This window comes from Phocoena sinus, chromosome 18 (assembly GCF_008692025.1).
Source record: "Phocoena sinus isolate mPhoSin1 chromosome 18, mPhoSin1.pri, whole genome shotgun sequence".
In the NCBI taxonomy this organism is placed as follows: Eukaryota; Metazoa; Chordata; class Mammalia; order Artiodactyla; family Phocoenidae; genus Phocoena; species Phocoena sinus.
In genome coordinates, this window is record NC_045780.1 from 79867037 (window position 1) to 79885847 (window position 18811).

At 45.2% G+C, this 18811-nt stretch overlaps 1 long non-coding RNA gene across 1 annotated transcript; it reads left to right on the top strand.

Annotated features, from left to right (window-relative positions):
• Positions 1-8032: 8032 nt before the first annotated feature.
• On the top strand, positions 8033-18628 carry LOC116743156. Its single transcript, XR_004346694.1, has 4 exons — positions 8033-8143; positions 11100-11236; positions 12582-12584; positions 18568-18628. It is a non-coding gene; the product is annotated as an uncharacterized LOC116743156 (long non-coding RNA).
• Positions 18629-18811: the final 183 nt, after the last annotated feature.

The following is an 18811-nucleotide window of genomic DNA, read 5'->3' on the forward strand; positions in this document are numbered from 1 at the left end:
TGCTGTGCAGTGAGCTGTCATTGACATAGAATCTGTTGCTTTCTCCCAGCCAGCATCTGTTCTCAGGCCCAAGTGCCTCAGTTTTCCTTTGGGAATTACATCTCACCTGCTTCCAGTCCAAACAGTTGCAGAACGATGACCCCCATGTTCCACCCAGCCCGAGGATAGGTTTACAACCCACATCTAGCCAGTCCCATTTTCCATCTTCTGGTGATGGGTCAAGGATAAGAATGCAACCCAAGGCAGACCAAAGGCATTTAAAACCATGACTTTCTTGGAGTCCAAGAAAAGGAGAAACTCTTTCTCGGAAAATGGATGGTGAGTGGTTGTCAGCCTAGAACTGCTGTTGGCCCAAGTGCAGTGAGAGAGCCTGTGCCTGTGAATGGGGTCCCCCAAAGGCACTGAGCGGGACAAAGGTTTGGAGAGAAGCAAGGTCGCCCTGAGACAGTGTGAGCCCCTGGACCTGCCAGGTCCAAACCCATTCTTCAACTTTCCACTTGCAAGTATTAAAGTATTTCTACTCTTACAATAAATACTAATTAATTTTACTTCCGTAAGTGTGTCCGGTCGCTGGGAAAAGAAAAAGTCCTGGTTGATACATCTGAGTCAATAATCCCTGACCCTTCCTCAGGTGTCCTCACTGGGTAGGCGTGGCTGGGGGAGGTGAAGACACTGGGTGGGGTCATATACTAGGGGAGCTGCCAAACAGCTCTGTCCCTGCTCCTTCCCTGTCCCGAGAGAGGGAAAGCCTGGAACAGTGATAGGATAGGCAGTAGGGGAAGAGGTTCCTCAGTGGTTAATTGGCCTTTTTGTGTTTTCCTTAATTTAGGGTCCATTTGGGTAATGTGTTTTTACAAAGAAATCCCCCTTTTCCTCTAGATTTCCAGTTTGTTACAGTAGGTTTCTCTTATTTGATGTTTAATTTTTCCTGTCTAATTTTCTACAGAATCATGACAAATAATGAACAAATACTGATCCTTTACTATTAACTGAAGTCCCTATTCACGTTCCCTTTGTTATACCTTTCCTTGTTCCAGGGTCTCAGAGGACATGGGGTCATCATGTCTGTTTAGTCTCTTCTGGGCTCTGACAGTTGCTCAGACTCTCCTTGTTTCCATGACCTTGACAGCGTGGAGGAGGGCTGCTCAGGTATTGTATAGACTGCCGGGCGCTGGGATTTGCTTGGTGGTTTTGTCGTGGTTAGACTTGGCTTTGAAAAACAGACCACAGATGTGAAGTGCTTCCTCTTCACTATATATCAAGAGGACAGGCTCTTAAGGGAACTCCTCCCTTATATTCTTCATTTTGGTCACCTAGCTGAGATAATGTTTGTCAAGTTTTCCCACAGTGAGGTTAATTTTTTCCCATGTCCATCCTGTGTGTCTTATATAGGAGGCAGTCATAATGCAGAAGCCACACTTGAGGAGAGAGGGGTGAGCTTCACATCCTTGGTGGACAGCTGAGTGGCTATATACATTGTTTAGAAGCTTTCTGCATAGGAGATTTCTGTTTAACACCATTCATCAAAAACTATGTAATTTATTTTTACCAGTTTGGACACATGAATAATTAGGGTAAACTTTTGGTTATAATCCAGCACTACATTATTAGACTGCTTAGTTAATTCTTGCTTTGGCTGTTGAGAGCTTCTTCCATTTGCTCCTGTTTTCATTTTACATAATTTTCTTTTGTGGGTTTTTAAAATTTTTGGTGCTTCTTTACCTTCTGATATTTTAAGATTATCCTGCTTCATATATTTACTGTCTCAGTCCTAGCAGCAGCCCTTTCTTCAAAGAGCCCTTGTTTCTTTTATTAGAGAATGGTATTAAAAACTTACATGTGGGAGTTAAATATGCTCCGCTAACAGTACATAGAAATACATGCATGTATCCCAGCCTGTGCATATACACATAATTATAAAGATTTCCTTGTGGAACTATGTGTAGGCTAAAGAGAGTTTATACTGATATCTCCAACCGGATCTGTTATGACATGGATATTGTAACCTTCTCCCTTTGTTTGACTGTAACATCCAACTCCAGTGGTAAGAAACCTGGCTTCCACCATTTGTCATTTATGAAATTCAGTGCTTGTTCCATTCGATGACTGATATCGTAGTTTCAGTACTGTTAGCTGCTACCCCTCATGGGAAAGAACATAGAGTCCACTGTGTATGTATGGCACATTTTGTCTTTGGCCTACAGATTCTGTACATTTCCAAAGTTAATTTAGGTCAGCCCATTTGTCCCACTACCAACAGTGAGTTTTTTCATACATTTCTGAATCAGTTAGATTCTTTGTTACCTTCTGTATTCCAGTCTTTGACACTCCCATATCCTAGGTAGCTAAGTTTGAATAGATTGTAAATTACTTGTTGGGTTATAAACATCTGTGGGTGTAGCCAAATGCATAGTGACAGGTATTCACCACTGAAGTATTATATGGACTATTTCAACCACATATTCCGTAAACTGTTTACCATTGTCAGTTTTGCCTTTTCTAGAATGTTATATAAAGGAGGTCATACACTGTGTAGCACTTCAGACTGGATTCTTTCACTTAGCAATGTAAGTGTTAGATGCATCTATTTTTTTTTTGCATGGGTTGATGATCCATTCCTTTATATCTCTGAATACTATTGCACTGCATGTATATGAGAGGAAAAATAATTTTCCCTCTACACTTCTATGTTCTTTATTGAGATCTCCCTTGTAATGAAAAAGAGGTGAACTGGAGAAAACAATCAGAAGTTTAATATATACCATGCGTACCTCCTGTATACTTGAAAGATACCCAGGAAAACTGAGTCACTCCCTGAAATGGCCCAAGCCGTTACCTTAAGTGCTATCTTCTGCTGAGAATAAGAGAAAGATGTTAGGGAATGGAGGCAGCCATTTAAGGGATGTTATTAGTCAAAGCCCAGTAAACAAGGGTATGGTTGTTACACAGATTTACATCAAGGCCTATTTCATTGACAAGCTTTTTTTTTTTAAAAAAACATTTATTTATTTGGCTGCGCCGGGTCTTGGTTGCGGCCTGTGGAATCTTTAGTTGCAGCATGCGGGCTCTTAATTGCAGCATGCGGGATCTAGTTCCCTGACCAGTGATTGAACCCTGGTCCCCTGCATTGGGAGCATGGAGTCTTAACCACTGGACCAGCAGGGAAGTCCCAACAAGCTTTTCTTGATATTTAGTCATCATTCAGTTCCTGGTCCAGAGAGGGACATACCCTTACAAATGGAGATATCCTTAATAAATGTAAATTTACCTCCTAAAAGAGCATTTTCTGCTTGGTTTTGAAAGATTCTCCTGGGTCTGCTGTTTCTTAAATTAATCAGTCCAAAATAATCCTTCTGTCAAATGGGCATATTTTGGGGTGGTGTATTCTGCTCCCTTTGACATGTATGTGCCCTAATTTGCTTATGAATTCATCTACAGAAGGGCATCCTGATATCTTTAAGTTTTTAGCCATTATGAATAGAGCTGCTATGCATTACTTGATGCTAGTTTTGGTTTGAACACAGTTTTTCAAAGCAGTTGTCTAAATACAAGAGGTACACTTCTTGGATCCTAAGGTGAGACTTTTTAGATTTGGAGAAAACTGCCAAAGTGTCTTCCAAAGTTGGTTGTACATGCATTCCACCAGCATCTTGAGTTTATTCTTGTATGCTTATTTACTGCCTGTTTATCTTCTTGGGCCAGGTGTGTGTTTCAATCTTTACCAAATTTTAACGGCATTGTTGGCATAATTTGAGTACAAATCCTTTATCAGATATGTGTTTTGGAAATAGTTTCTTACAGTTTGTGGTTTGTCTTCCGGTTTTCTGAGTAAGGTCACCAGACCCAAAGTCACGTAGATTATCTTTTTTTTCCTAGGATTTTTATAGTTTGGTAATTTAAATTTGTCTATGGGCAATTTTGAGTGAATTTTGGTTTAAGTTGTAAAGTTTGTGTATACATTCATTTCATTACATATGGTTTGTAATTAATTGCTCCTTAAGCATCTTTTGAGAAGATACAGTGAGCTACTTGGCTCCATTTCAGTTTGGATTTCCAAACTTAGTATATACATCAGAACTGCCTTCCGGATGAGGCCTCTGGGTTTGTGAGTGCGGCACTCCCGGCACTTTTCTCACGTCCCACAGGGGGCGCCAAACCCACCTGTCTGACCCTGGGGGCACAGGTGCACCCTGCCCACAGACTTTGCTCTGTGACAAGCAGACAGGAGCTTTGTCTCCTGTCAGGGCTTAGGTTTCTGGACCATGAGGCCTTGTTCACCCTGACAGGAGCTGGGTTTTCTCAGGAACCACTGGTGAGGAGACTGCAGAAGAGGAAAACATGAGCAAGTGTGGAGAATCTTCCTGTGCAGCTGACTGCTGGGCGGGTGGGGCGCATCTTCAGGGCACTCAGCAGAGAAAGGGTTCAATGTGGAATACTGAGCGCTTCTAGTTAGTTTTCTGTGCAGTGTAGATGGTGACCGGTGTCGTTCTTTGGAGTCTGGTGTCTAGTTTTCCTGGCACTGTTTGTTGATGGCTATAGGTAGAATAAACATTTTTTTTACATCTTTGTTGGAGTATAATTGCTTTACAATGGTGTGTTAGTTTCTGCTTTATAACAAAGTGAATCAGTTATATATATACATGTGTTTCCATATCTCTTCCCTCTTGCGTCTCCCTCCCTCCCACCTTCTCTATCCCACCCCTCTAGGTGGTCACAGAGCACCGAGCTGATCTCCCTGTGCTATGCGGTTGCTTCCCACTAGCTGGCTATTTTACGTTTGGTCGTGTATATATATCCATGCCACTCTCTCACTTTGTCACAGCTTACCCTTCCCCCTCCCCATATCCTCAAGTCCATTCTCTCGTAGGTCTGTGTCTTTATTCCTGTCTTACCCCTAGGTTCTTCATGACCTTTTTTTTCTTTTTTCTTAGATTCCATATATATGTGTTAGCATATGGTATTTGGACTGTATGGGACTCTCTGTGCTTCCTGGACTTGATTAACTATTTCCTTTCCTATATTAGGGAAGTTTTCAACTATAATATATATATTATATATATTATATATTATATATATTATATTATATAATATATAATATATTATATATATTATATATATTATATAATATTATATATTATATAATATATATATTATATCTTCAAATATTTTCTCAGTCCCTTTCTTTTTCTCTTCTTCTTCTTCTGGGACCCCTATAATTCGAATGTTGGTGTGTTTAATGTTGTCTCAGCGGTCTCTGAGACTGTCCTCAGTTCTTTTCATTCTTTTTTCTTTATTCTGCTCTGCAGTAGTTATTTCCACTATTTTATCTTCCAGGTCACTTATCCGTTCTTCTGCCTCAGTTATTCTTCTATTGATCCCTTCTAGAGTATTTTTAATTTCATTTATTGTGTTGTTCATTGTTGTTTGTTTCATCTTTAGTTCTTCTAGGTCCTTGATAAATGTTTCTTGCATTTTGTCTATTCTATTTCCAAGATTTTGGATCATCTTTACTATCATTATTCTGAATTCTTTTTCGGGTAGACTGCCTATTTCCTCTTCATTTTTTAGGTCTGGTGGGTTTTTATTCTTGCTCCTTCATCTGCTGTGTGTTTTTCTGTCTTCTCATTTTGCTTATCTTACTGTGTTTGGGGTCTCCTCTTTGCAGCCTGCAGGTTCGTAGTTCCCGTTGTTTTTGGTGTCTGTCCCCAGTGGCTAAAGTTGGTCCAGTGGGTTGTGTAGGCTTCCTGGTGGAGGGGACTAGTGCCTGTGTTCTGGTGGATGAGGCTGGATCTTGTCTTTCTGGTGGGCAGGTCCACGTCTGGTGGTGTGTTTTGGGGTGTCTGTGGACTTATTATGATTTTAGGCAGCCTCTCTGCTAATGTGTGGGGTTGTGTTCCTGTCTTGCTAGTTGTTTGGCATATGGTGTCCAGCACTGTAGCTTGCTGGTTGTTGAGTGAAGCTGGGTGTTGGTGTTGAGATGGAGATCTCTGGGAGGTTTTTGCCGTTTGATATTACGTGGAGCTGGGAGGTCTCTTGTGGACCAGTGTCCTGAAGTTGGCTCTCCCACCTCAGAGGCACAGCACTGACTCCTAGCTGCAGCATCAAGAGCCTTTCATCCACATGGCTCAGAATAAAAGGGAGAGAAAGTAGAAAGAAAGAAAGAAAGAAAGAAAGAAAGAAAGAAAGAAAGAAAGAAATAGGACAATAGAAAATAAAATAAAGTAAGGTAAAATAAAATAAAGTTATTAAAATAAAAAATAATTATTAAGAAAAAATGTTTTAAAAAGTAGAAAATACAAACAAACAAAAAACGACGGATAGGACCATAGGACAAATGGTGGAAGCAAAGCTATACAGACAGAATCTCATACAGAAGCATACACATACACACTCACAAAAAGTGGAAGAGGGGAAAAAATCATAAATCTTTCTCTCAATGTCCACCTCCTCAATTTGGGATGATTCGCTGTCTATTCATGTATTCCACAGATGCAGGGAACATCAAGTTGATCGTGGAGCTTTAATCCGCTGCTTCTGAGGCTGCTGGGAGAGATTTCCCTTTCTTTGTTCGCACAGCTCCTGGGGCTCAGCTTTGGATATGGCCCCGCCTCTGCGTGTTGGTCGCTGGAGGGCGTCTTTTCCTGCTCAGACAGGACAGGGTTAATGGAGCCACTGATTCGGGGGCTGTGGCTCACTCAGGCCGGGGTGGGGGGTGGGGGGTGGGGGGGGTGGGAGGGGCCCTGAGTGCAGGGCGGGCCTGTGGCAGCAGAGGCCTTTGTGACGTTGCGCCGCTGTGACGTTGCACCAGCCTGAGGCACGCTGTGTGTTCTCCCGGGGAAGTTGTCCCTGGATCCTGGGACCCTGGCAGTGGTGGGCTGCACAGGCTCACTGTAAGGGGGGTGTGGATAGTGACCTGTGCTCGCACACAGGCTTCTTGGTGGCGGCAGCAGCAGCCTTAGTGTCTCCTGCCCGTCTCTGGGGTCCGTGCTGTTAGCCGCGGCTCGCGCCTGTCTCTGGAGCTCCTTTAAGCAGCACTCTTAATCCCCTCTCCTCGCGCACCAGGTAACAAAGAGGTAAGAAAAAGTCTCTTGCCTCTTCGGCAGGTCCAGACTTTTCCCCGGACTCCCTCCCGGCTAGCCGTGGTGCACTAACTCCCTGCAGGCTGTGTTCCCGCCGCCAATCCCAGTCCTCTCCCGGCGCTCAGACTGAAGCCTGAGCCACGGCTCCCAGCCCTGCCCGACCCGGTGGGGGAGCATACATGCCTCTCGGGCTGGTGACTGCCAGTCGGTGCCGATCCTCTGTGCGGGAATCTCTCTGCTTTGCCCTCTGCACCCCTGTTGCCGTGCTCTCCTCTGCGGCCCCGAAGCTTTCCCCCTCCGTCCCCCCGCAGTCTCCACCTGCGAAGGGGCTTCTAGTGTGTGGAAACCTTTCCTCCTTCACGGCTCCCTCCCACTGGTGCAGGTCCCGTCCCTATTCTTTAGTCTCTGTTTATTCTTTTTGCATTTGCCCTACCCAGGTACATGGGGACTTTCTTGCCTTTTGGGAGGTCTGAGGTCTTCTGCCAGCGTTCAGTAGGTGTTCTGTAGGAGTTGTTCCACGTGTAGATGTATTTCTGGTGTATCTGTGGGGAGGAAGGTGATCTCCGCGTCTTACTCTTCCGCCATCTTCCCTCTCTCCCAAACATTTTAATAATAGTAATTTTTCTGATGCGTGAGCATGGAATATTGTTTTCTATTGTTTCTTCAGTTTCTTTATCAATGCTTTATAGTTTTCTGAGTATAGGTCTTTCATGTCCTTGGTTAAATTTATTGCTAAATAGTTCGTTCTTTTTGATGGAATTGTAAATGGGATTGTTTTCTGAATTTTTCTTGCTGGTGGTTCATTATTAGTGTATGGAAACAAAACTGATTTGTGTATATTGATTCCGTATTTTGCAACTTTACTGAATTTATTTTTTAACATATTTTTGAAGTAATGTGAAAAATTGCAATACCAAAATCTCACAGTTTCTACTGCACCCCAGGTAATCCACAGGACCCAAGAGGTGGTAGCTACTAATATACTCTTCCCACGGTGCCTCTTAATACCATGTGGACTCCTACAAGGGAAATAAGTATCACAACTTTGGTTGAACGTGGTCTGGGTAAGTCTTGGCCTCTATAACAAAATTTGATGTCTGTCTTATCTGATTTTCTGGCATGATACTGACATGGTTGTCTAGAAAAGTAATTTACTTTCCAGTAATTTTAAATGTACAGAAAAGTTGCAATAATGGTAAAAAGTACTCACATTTGCCACTTCACACAAAATGCTCAGTGTGTTTTGCCCAAGGAACCAGCACATAACCCCTAAATGAAGAAATCCTGATGTCCACATTATAATTTAATACTCAGCCCCACTTCAACTTTCACCTGCTGTCCCAACTGTAGGAAAATGTCTTTTCTCATCCTGATCCAGTTTTCTTTTTCTGGACCCATTACTGAGTTTCTCCCTTATTTGGACAACCGTGATGGATCTGAAGCAGACAAGATGAATATGGGATCCAGGTGGCCTTTTCTGTATGGCTTTTTTCACTAAGAATGTTTTTAATGTTCATTTTTGTAACAAATATCAGTGCTGCACTTCTTTTTCATTGTCATTAAAAACACAAAACACGACTTTAGCATTTAATTCACTTTACGTATACAGTTTTGTGGTATTAACTACCTTCATATAGTTGCACAAGCAAGTTAACTAACATGTGTACCTCCTGTGTGCATGGCAGATACCCAGGAAATCGAGTAACACCCGAAACGGCCCAAGACATCACCTTAAATACCATCTTCATCTATAAGGAAAAAAAAGGAAGGCTATAGTTGTTTCTGTCTACATTCATTTGATTGTATATGGTTTCCAATTGATGTTGTATAACTAGTTGTGGAGAAGTCATGGGATAGGTGGCTTCATTTCAGTTTGAATTTCCAAATTTAGTGGATTCTGCAGGCTTGATACAAGGTTTACAAACTTCATATTGGATCAGGACCTCCCATGGTGTAACTGGTATTCATGGTTTGTTCAACAATTAAAGTTCTGTGTGATATGAGTTCATCCCGGAGTAATCCAGGTTAGTTTCTGTTATACATTTGTCCCAGGATGAAAGGACAAGAGAAATAAGACCTGATTTATAAAAGTGCCTTCAAACTAATTGATACTGAAGTATAGTTGACCTACAATGTTGTGTTACTTTCTACTGTACAGCAAAGTGATACATATATACATACATACATATATACATATTTTTCATATTCTTTTCCATTATGGTTAATTACAAGGTATTGAATACAGTTCCCTGTGCTGTACAGTAAGACCATGTTTATCCATCCTGTATATAATAATTTGCACCTACTAATCCCAAACTCGCAATCCATCCCTCTCCCCTGTCTTCCCCTTGACAACCACAAGTCTGTTTTCTATATTTGTGAGTCTGTTTTTTGTCCTGTAGATAGGTTCATTTGGGTCTCATTTTATAATCCACATATAAGTGATATCATATGGTATTTGTTATTCTCTGTCTGACTTACTTCACTTTGTATGATAATCTCTAGGTCCATCCATGTAGCTGCAAATGGCATTATTTCATTCTGTTTTATGGCTGAGTAATATTCCATTGTATATATGTACCACATCTTCTTTATCCATTCATCTGTTGAGGGACATTCAGGTTGCTTCCATGTCTTGGCTATTGTGAAGAGTGCTGCTGTGAATGCTGGGGTGCACGTATCTTTTTGAACTATAGTTTTGTCTGGATATGTGCCCAGGAGTGGGATTGCTGGTTCATATGGTAATTCTGTTTTTAGTTTTTGAGGAACCTCCATACTGTTTCCCATAGTGGCTGCATCAATTTACATTCCCACCAGTAGTGTAGGAGGGTTCTCTTTTCTCCACACCCCTTCTAGCATTTATTTCTAGACATTTTAATGATGGCCATTCTGACCACCACGAGGTGATAACTCGCTGTAGCTTTGATTTGCATTCTCTAATAATTAGCGATGTGGAGTGTCTTTTCAGGTGCCTATTAGCCATCTGTATGTCTTTGGAGAAATGTCTATTTAGACCTTCTGCCTATTTTTAAAATTTTTTTTCTTTTTTGAGTTGTATGAGCTGTTTGTATGTTTTAGAATTAAGCCCTTGTTGGTCGCATCATTTGCAGGTATTTTCTCCCAAACAGTGAGCACAGGTTCTGGAACAACTGGATACCCACATGCAGAAGAGTAAAGTTGGACCCTTACCTCCCCCGACCCCATATACAAAATCAACGCAAAATGGACCAAAGGCCTAGATGCAAGAACGAAAATTATAAAACTCGTAGAAGAAAACATGAGAGTAAATCTACATGACCTTGGATTTGGTCATGATTTCTTAGATCTACCAAAAGCACAAGCAACAAAAGACAAAATAGATGAATTGGACTTCCTCAAAATGAAAAACAGTTGTGTATAAAAGGAGCAAGGAATAAGATAATCCACCATCCAAAGTGGCCCAAGTTGTTTGCAAACCATGTATCTGATAAAGGACTGTAGCCCACCAGCCAAGCCCCCGGTGGTCCAGTGCAGTGTCTGTGCGGCCCCTCCCGTCCTCGGTGATCAGGGGATTTCAGGCCCCACAGCACCCAAGGGGTGGGCACGGGTCATCCTCAGCACCCTCAGGGGGTGAGTGCTGGATGGTTTTGAGCCCAGATGCCCTCCCATTACTGCCCTCAAAGGCTGAAGGCTTCATCATGCCTCCAGAAGGACACAGTGTATTTGCAAGTCTTTGAGAACCAAAAGAACCGTCTTCACTTTTCTGAAAGGGCACCTTATTATTTCACAGCATGACCATTTTCCATCTGGCTCTCAGGGGGCCCTCCCACCTCCCTGATTTCTCTGAGAGTGGCCATGGGGGTTTGGCTGTCCCCAGTCCTCACACCAGGTGACAAGGCCAGTGGGGCTAGACCCTGGTGGTCCTTAGCTTCGCTGGAGACTAACCCAGACTCTCAGCCTGCGATTGAACATGGACGCCCCTGCTTCTCCCAATCACCTATTCTCATCTCCTCCTCTGGCTCTCTTCCTCTTGCTTTTCAGTCTCAGATTTACCTGATGGCCACCACTCACAGCTCCCACAGAACCCAGAGATTTCTCCTGGAAGGAAAGGTTCTGGAAAATCAGAGGGATAAATAAAGGATGCAGCTGATTCCCACCTTGTGCTGACGCCCAAGAGGGTGAGGAGAGTCAGTGTTTTCTCATTAGAATTTTAAATCCTCCAAGTAATAGATCATTGCGGGGGACAGACATCCAGTGTTCTCCTGCTCATTCTAAGAATGTCATTCCTGGATTTTACTGTGGTAAATAATTTAAATTATAAATATGCTGAGGGGGATATCCATTTAAAAAATGTTAGAGGTAACTCCAAGGGATTTACAACAAACAAGGACACAGAACCCTGTGTCCAGACACTGGCTGAGAGGCTCCTACCATGAGCCGCAGTCCCCTGGAGGGCGGAGTGGCCATGACTCTCCTCCCGCAGGTGAGCCTACACAGGCACATCCCACGTGGGACCACTGCATCGCAGAATCTTAGAGTGGCCAATGGCAGGCAGCTGGCTAGAGATGCGGACAAGAGAAAACTGCCCAGCAGCCTGGGACAACCCTGGGGTGAGGCCTTAGGAAGGGCCAGTGTCAGAGCCTCAGAGATAACTTGAAGAGAGTTCAGGCTGTTAAGGACATCGTCAGAGATGTACTTAGGGACATATTCAGGGCCTTAGTTATGGACAGGATCAGGGCATTATTTAGTGACAGCTTAGACTATAAGGGACAGCATCAGGGCCTAAGTTAGGGACAATGTCAGTGCTTCACTTAGAGATAACGTGAGAGCCTTAGTTAGACACAGTTCAGGCTGTTACTTAGGGATATCTTCAGGGCCTTAGAGCCAGCCTCATGGCCATAATTAGAACCAGTGTCAGGGCGTTAGTTAGGGACAAAACTAGGGTGTTAGTTAGGGAAAGAGTCAGGTCATTAGTTACAGACAGTGTCAGGGTTTTAGGTAGGGACAGCTGCAAGTCCTTAGTTAAGGTGTCGAGGCCTCACTTAGGGGCAGCGTCAGGATGTTAGGGAGAGTCAGGACATTAGAATTTCAGATTCTGAGGTAGAGACAGCATCAGGGCCTTAGCTAGGGACAGTGTCAGAGACTTACCTAGGGACATATTCAGGGCCTTAGTTATGGACAGGATCAGGGTGATACAGAGGAACACCTAAGGATATTAGGGACATCTTCAGGGCCTCAATTAGGGATAGCATCAGGGTATTAGTTAGAGAAAGAGTCAGGCCATTATTATAGATAGTGTCAGTGCCTTAGGTAGAGAAAGCATCAGGGCCTTAGTTAAGGACAGCGTCACAGACATACTTAGGGACATATTCAGGGCCTTAGTTATGGACAGGATCAGGGCGTTATTGAGAGATACATGAGGCTATTAGGGACAGCATCAGGGTGTTAGGGAAAGAGTCGGCCGTTATTATAGACAGTGACAGTGCCTCAGGTAGAGACATCATCACAGCCTTAGTTAGGAAGAGGGTCAGGTCCTTGGGGAGGGACAGGGTCAGGCCAACAGTGCGGGACATCTAAGGCTATTAGGGACATCGTCAAGGCCTTAGATTGGGCCAGCATCAGGGCTGTAGTGTTGACCAGTGTCAGGGAATTAATGAAGGACAAAATTAGGGTGTTAGGGAAAGAGTCAGGTCATTAGTTACAGACAGTTTTAGGGCCTCAGGTAGAATCGGCATCAAGGCCTTAGTTAGGAAGAGCATCAGGGCCTCAGTTAGGTTCAGCATCAGGACGTTAGTTAGGGCCAGCAACAGGGCCTTAGTTAGGGACAGTGTTGTCAGGCCCTCAGCGATCACTTGAGGGCCTTCGTAAGAGAAAGTTTAGGCCATTAGTTAAGGACACTACAGAGACTTTCTTAGGGATATATTCAGGGCCTTAGGAACAGAATCAGGGTGTTATTTTGTGACTGCTTAGGCACTAAGGGACAGCATCAAAGCCTAAGTTAGGGAGGGTGTCAGTGTCTTGGGGATAGTGTTAGAGACTTTGTAAGTTATAGCTTAGGCCATTAGCTAGGGACGGTGTCAGGGGCTTATTAAGGGCAGTGTCAGAGACTTAATGAGGGACATCTTCAGGGCCTTAGTTATGGACAGGATCAGGTCCATACTTGGGACCAGTGTCAGGCCGTTATTTAGGGGCAGTGTCAGGGCCTTCTGTAGAGACAGCATCAAGGCCCATAGTTAGGAAGAGGGTCAGGGCCTTAGGACAGGGTCAGAGACGTCCTCAGGCACATATTCAGGGCCTTAGTAATGGACAGGATCAGGACCCCAGTGAGGGACATCTAAGTCTATTAGGGACATCGTCAGGGCCTTAGATATGGTCAGCGTCGGGGCCGTAGTTAGGACCAGTGTCAGGGCGTTATTTAGGGACAAAATTAGGATGTTAGTTAAGGAAAAAGTCAGGAAATTAGTTACAGACAGTGTCAGCTTCTCAGGTAGAGACTTCAAGGTCTTAGTGAGGGCATCAGCATCTCAGGTAGGAGCTGTATCAGGCCATTACTTAAAGACAGTGTCAAGGCCTTAATTAGGGAGAGTGTCAGGGCCTCAGAGAAAAACTTGAGGGCCTTAGTAAGAGGCACTTCAGGCTGTTCGTTAGGGACATCATCAGGGCATTACTTATGGACAGGGTAACGGTATTAGTGAAAGACAGCTCAGGCAATTAGGCACACCGTCAGGGCCTCGCGTAGGGGCAGCGTCAGGGAGTAGTTGGGGAAAGAGTGAGGCTGTTAGGTAAAGACAGACTCAGGGCCTTAGTTAGAGACAGTGTCAGGCTCTTCATTAGGGACACTGTCATGGCCTCAGTTAAAGATAACTTAAGGGTCTTAGTTAGAGACAGTGTCAGGGACTTAGTTATGGACATCATTAGGGCCTCAGTTAGAGGTAATTTGAGGGCCTTAGTAAGAGACATTTTGGGTCACTAGTGACATTGTCTGGACCTTAGTGCCGTCTTCAGTACATCATTTATGGGCCGCATCAGGGCATTAATGAGGGACAGCTCAAGTTATAGGGACCATATCAGGGTCTTAGTTAGGGACTGTGTCAGGACCTTTGTTAGGGAAACAGTGAGGCCACTAGTTAAAGACAGACTCAGGGCCTTGGTTAGAGACAGCCTCAGTCCTTAATTAGGGAGAGTGTCAGGGCCTCAGTTAAAGATAAGTTGAGGGCCTTTGTTAAGGACAGCCTCCAGGCCTCAGTTAGGGACAAGTTCACAGCCTTGGGACTAAATTCAGGGCCTTAGTTAGGGACAGCATCAGGGATTTAGTTATCATAAGAGGCTCGACATTAGCTAAAGACAAGGTTAGGTTAAGGTCTAGGGATAGCGTCAGGAAATGACCGAGGGATAGTGTCAAGGCAATAGCTACTTAGAACATCATTGCCTAATTTAGGACCAGTGTCAGGACTTTTGGTAGGGACAGCGTCAGAGCCTGACTTAGGGAGAGAAACAGGACCTGAGTGAGGCCTAGCGTCAGGCCCTTAGCTGGGAACACTGTCAGGGCATGATGTAGGAGCAGATTAAGGGCCTTTGTTGGATCAGCAATAGGGTAGTTAAAGACATGATGAGGGCCTGAGGTAGTCACAGTGACAAGGCCTCAGGTAGGCATAGCTTCAGGGCCTGAGTTAGGCACAGCCTCAGGCCTTCACTTAGGGACAGCCACAGGGCTTTCTTAGGGACAGTGTCAGGCCCTTGGTTAGAAATGGGTCAGGATATTAGCTCAGGATAGTGTCCGGATTTTAGTTATTGCCAGCAGCAGGGCCTATATTAGGGACAGATTCCAGGCCTTAGTTAGAGACAGTGTCAGGGCCTTAGTTAGGACTAGTCTGGGCCTTAGTTAGGGAGAGCATTAAGGCTTCAGTGAGGATAAGAGGCAGGAAATTAGCTCGGGACAGAGTCAGCTTCCAGGCCACGGATAGTGTCAGGAAGTGGGCTAGGGATAGCGTGAAGATATTAGTTACTGAGAGCATCAGGGCCTTAGTTAAGGACCAGTGTCAGGTCCTGATGTAGGGGTAGCATCAGAGCCTAACTATGGTACGGCAACAGGGCCTAAGTGAGGCCTATCTCTAGGGCCTGAGTGAGGGACAGTGTCAGGGCATGACCTAGGAGCAGGATAAGGGCCTCTGTAGGATCAGCATTAGGGTCTTCATTAAAGACATTCTCAGGGCCTCTGTTAGGGACAGCCTCAGGGCCTCACTTAGGGACAGGGTCAGGGCTTAGTTTGGGACAGTTTCAGGACCTTGGTAAGACATGTGTCAGGTTATTAGCTCAGGATAATGTCAGGACTTTAGATATTGATGGCAGCAGGGTCTTAGAGGCAGCGTCAGGGCCTGACTTAGGATGAGCATCAGAGCCTTTGTAAGGTACAGTGTCAGGAACTGAGTTAGGTGTTGTGTCAGGGCCTGAGTTAGGACGAGCCTCCAGGCCTCAGTTAGGGACAGGTTCATGGCCTCGGGACCAATTTTGGGGCCTTAGTTAGGGATAGCGTCAGGGATATAGTTGGTATAAGAGACTCGACCTTAGTTAAAGGCAAGGTTAGGTTAAGGTCTAGGGATAGTGTCAGGACATGACCTAGGGATAGTGCCAAGACCTTAGTTACTTAGAGCATCAGGGCCGAATTTAGGACCAGTGTCAGGGCTTCAGGTAGGGACAGCCTCACAGCCGGACTTAGGAAGAGTGACAGAGCTTGACTGAGGCCTAGTGTCAGGGCCTTAGCTAGGGATAGTGTCAGGGCGTGACTTAGGAGCAGCATAAGGGCCTCAGTAGGATCAGCCTCAGGAGCTTTGCTAAAGCCATTATCAGGGCCTCTGTTAGGGACAGCCTCAGGGCCTCACTTAGGGACAGCGTCAGGACTTACTTAGGGACAGTTTCAGGAACTTGGTAAGAGATTGGTCAGGAAATTAGTTCAGGATAGTGTCAGGACATTAGATATTGAGGGCAGCAGGGCCTTAGTTAGAGACAGTGTCAGGGCCTGCGTTAGGACTAGCATCAGAGCCTCTGTTAGGTACAGTGTCAGGGCCTGAGTTAGGAATAGTGTTAGGGCATAAGTGAGGGACAGTTCTGGGCCGGATTTAGGACGAGCATCTAGGCCTTAGTTAGGGACAGTGTCCTGGCCTTGGGCCTAAATTCAGGGTCAGTGTTAGGCACAGTGTAAGGGCTTCAGTTAGCATAAGAGGCAGGACATTTGCTAGGGACAGGGTTAGGGTAAAGTTTATGGATCGTGTCAGGAAATGACCTAGGGATAGTGTCAAGACCTTAGTCACTGAGAGTATCAGGGCCTTATTTAAAACCAGTATCATGGCTTCAGGTAGGGACAGCGTCAGTGCCTGACATAGGGAGAGTGACAGGGCCTGAGTGAGGCCTAGCGTCAGGCCCATAGCTGGGAACACTGTCAGGGCATGATGTAGGAACAGCATCAGGGCCTTTGTTGGATCAGCAATAGGGTCTTAGTTAAAGACATGATGAGGGCCTGAGGTAGTCACAGTGACAAGGCCTCAGGTAGGCATAGCTTCAGGGCCTGAGTTAGGCACAGCCTCAGGCCTTCACTTAGGGACAGTGACAGGGCTTTCTTAGGGACAGTGTCAGGACCTTGGTTAGGAATGGGTCAGGATATTAGCTCAGGATAGTGTCCGGATTTTAGTTATTGCCGGTAGCAGGGCCTATATTAGGGACAGATTCTGGGCCTTAGTCAGAGACAGTGTCGGGGCCTTAGTTAGGAGTAGTCAGGGCCTTAGTTAGGGAGACCATTAGGGCTTCAGTGAGGACAAGAGGCAGGAAATTAGCTCGGGACAGAGTCAGCTTCCAGGCCACGGATAGTGTCAGGAAATGAGCTAGGGATAGCGTGAAGACATTGGTTACTGAGAGCATCAGGGCCTTAATCAGGACCAGTGTCAGGACTTGATGTAGAGATAGCGTCAGAGCCTAATTAAGGTATGGCAACAGGGCCTAAGTGACGCCTATATTTAGGGCCTGAGTGAGGGACAGTGTCAGGGCATGACGTAGGAGTAGTATAAGGGCCTCTGTAGGATCAGCCTTAGGGTCTTCGTAAAAGACATTCTCAGGGCCTCTGTTAGGGAGAGTTTCAGGACCTTGTTAAGAGATGGGTCAGGAAATGAGCTCAGGATAGTGTTAGGACATTAGATATTGAGGGCAGCAGGGCCTTAGTTAGAGACAGTGTCAGGGCCTGTGTTAGGACTAGCATCAGAGCCTCTGTTAGGTACCGTGTCAGGGCCTGAGTTAGGAATAATGTTAGGGCATTAGTGAGGGACAGTTCTGGGCCGGATTTAGGATGAGCATCTAGGCCTTATTTAGGGACAGTGTCCTGGCCTTAGGCCTAAATTCAGTGTCTGTTAGGCACAGAGTAAGGGCTTCAGTTAGCATAAGAGGCAGGACATTTGCTAGGGATAGGTTTAGGGTAAAATTTATGGATCGTGTCAGGAAATGACCTAGGGATAGTGTCAAGACCTTAGTCACTGAGAGTATCTGGGCCTTAATTAGAACCAGTATCAAGGATTCAGGTAGGGACAGTATCAGTGCCTGACATAGGGAGAGTGACAGGGCCTGAGTGAGGCCTAGCGTCAGGCCCTTAGCTGGGGACACTCTCAGGGCATGATGTAGCAGCAGCATCAGGGCCTTTGTTGGATCAGCAGTAGGGTCTTAGTTGCTAAGCAACGTCCAGGCCCATAGCCCTTCGGAGTCACTCTGTGTATGCCGCGTGTAGGGCAACACACTGCACTGTGTTTTGGGACAGCTTGATTTACCCAATACTCCCACAGGTTCGCGAACACCTTTCTAGCATGTCTAATATGCCGTGTAAGTCTGACTCATTGCCCTAGTCTGAGCTGCACTAAGAGAAACACTTGGCTTCGCATTCCATCTAAGACCTCCTACCTGAAGTCACCCTGCCTCCAAGAATAAGTCGGCTTGCGTTCCTACTGCAACTAAAGCCCAGTTCTTCAAGTAACACTGCAGGCTTTTAAAGAGGCACAGGCCCGAATTCCTACCTAGGGCGTTCCTTGGTTGACGTAGTTCACTAGATGCAGAATACCTTGCTTGGAGAAGTTGGTTCAGGGAAGGAACAAGTTGTAATCGGTGTCTCTTTTGACTTGTTAGAAAGCACAGGGATGTATACTGCGTGTGCCCATGGAAATGGGGGCCTGATGGAACTAGCCTTGCTTTCCCATTTTGAAAGCTCCCTTCATGTTGCCTTGAAGCTACCTGAAATTCACTGCTATTGACAGAACTCTAGCCACTGTAGGCATGGCTCTGCAAAGAAAGTGAGTTTCCTCTAGCTAAACAGGGTTCTTCCATGGCTGGGGTGGGGCTCAGCCTGCCATGCTCTAGAGCTAAATGGAAACTCAACTTGAGTACTTGCCTCGAGGTAAGACCCTGAGTAGACATGCAGAAAGGGAGGCATGCGGCTGTTTCCATGAGGTCTTCATCGGGGTTCTGCCTTATTTTAAAGAAGTACCCTTTTCAGGATTCCTAGGCCCCTTGGGTGTGCATCCTTTTCCCTCCAAGATCACTGAGTACCTCCAGACCTCTGTGGGCCTGTTGACCAAAATCGAGGCCCATAGGTCCCTTGGAGGTCCTCTGTGTATGACGAGTGATGGGCAACACATTGCACGTTACTTAAGGAGAGCTACATTGCCAGAGCACTCGAACAGCATCAGGACCACATTTATAGCCAGTCCAATGTGCCACGGAAG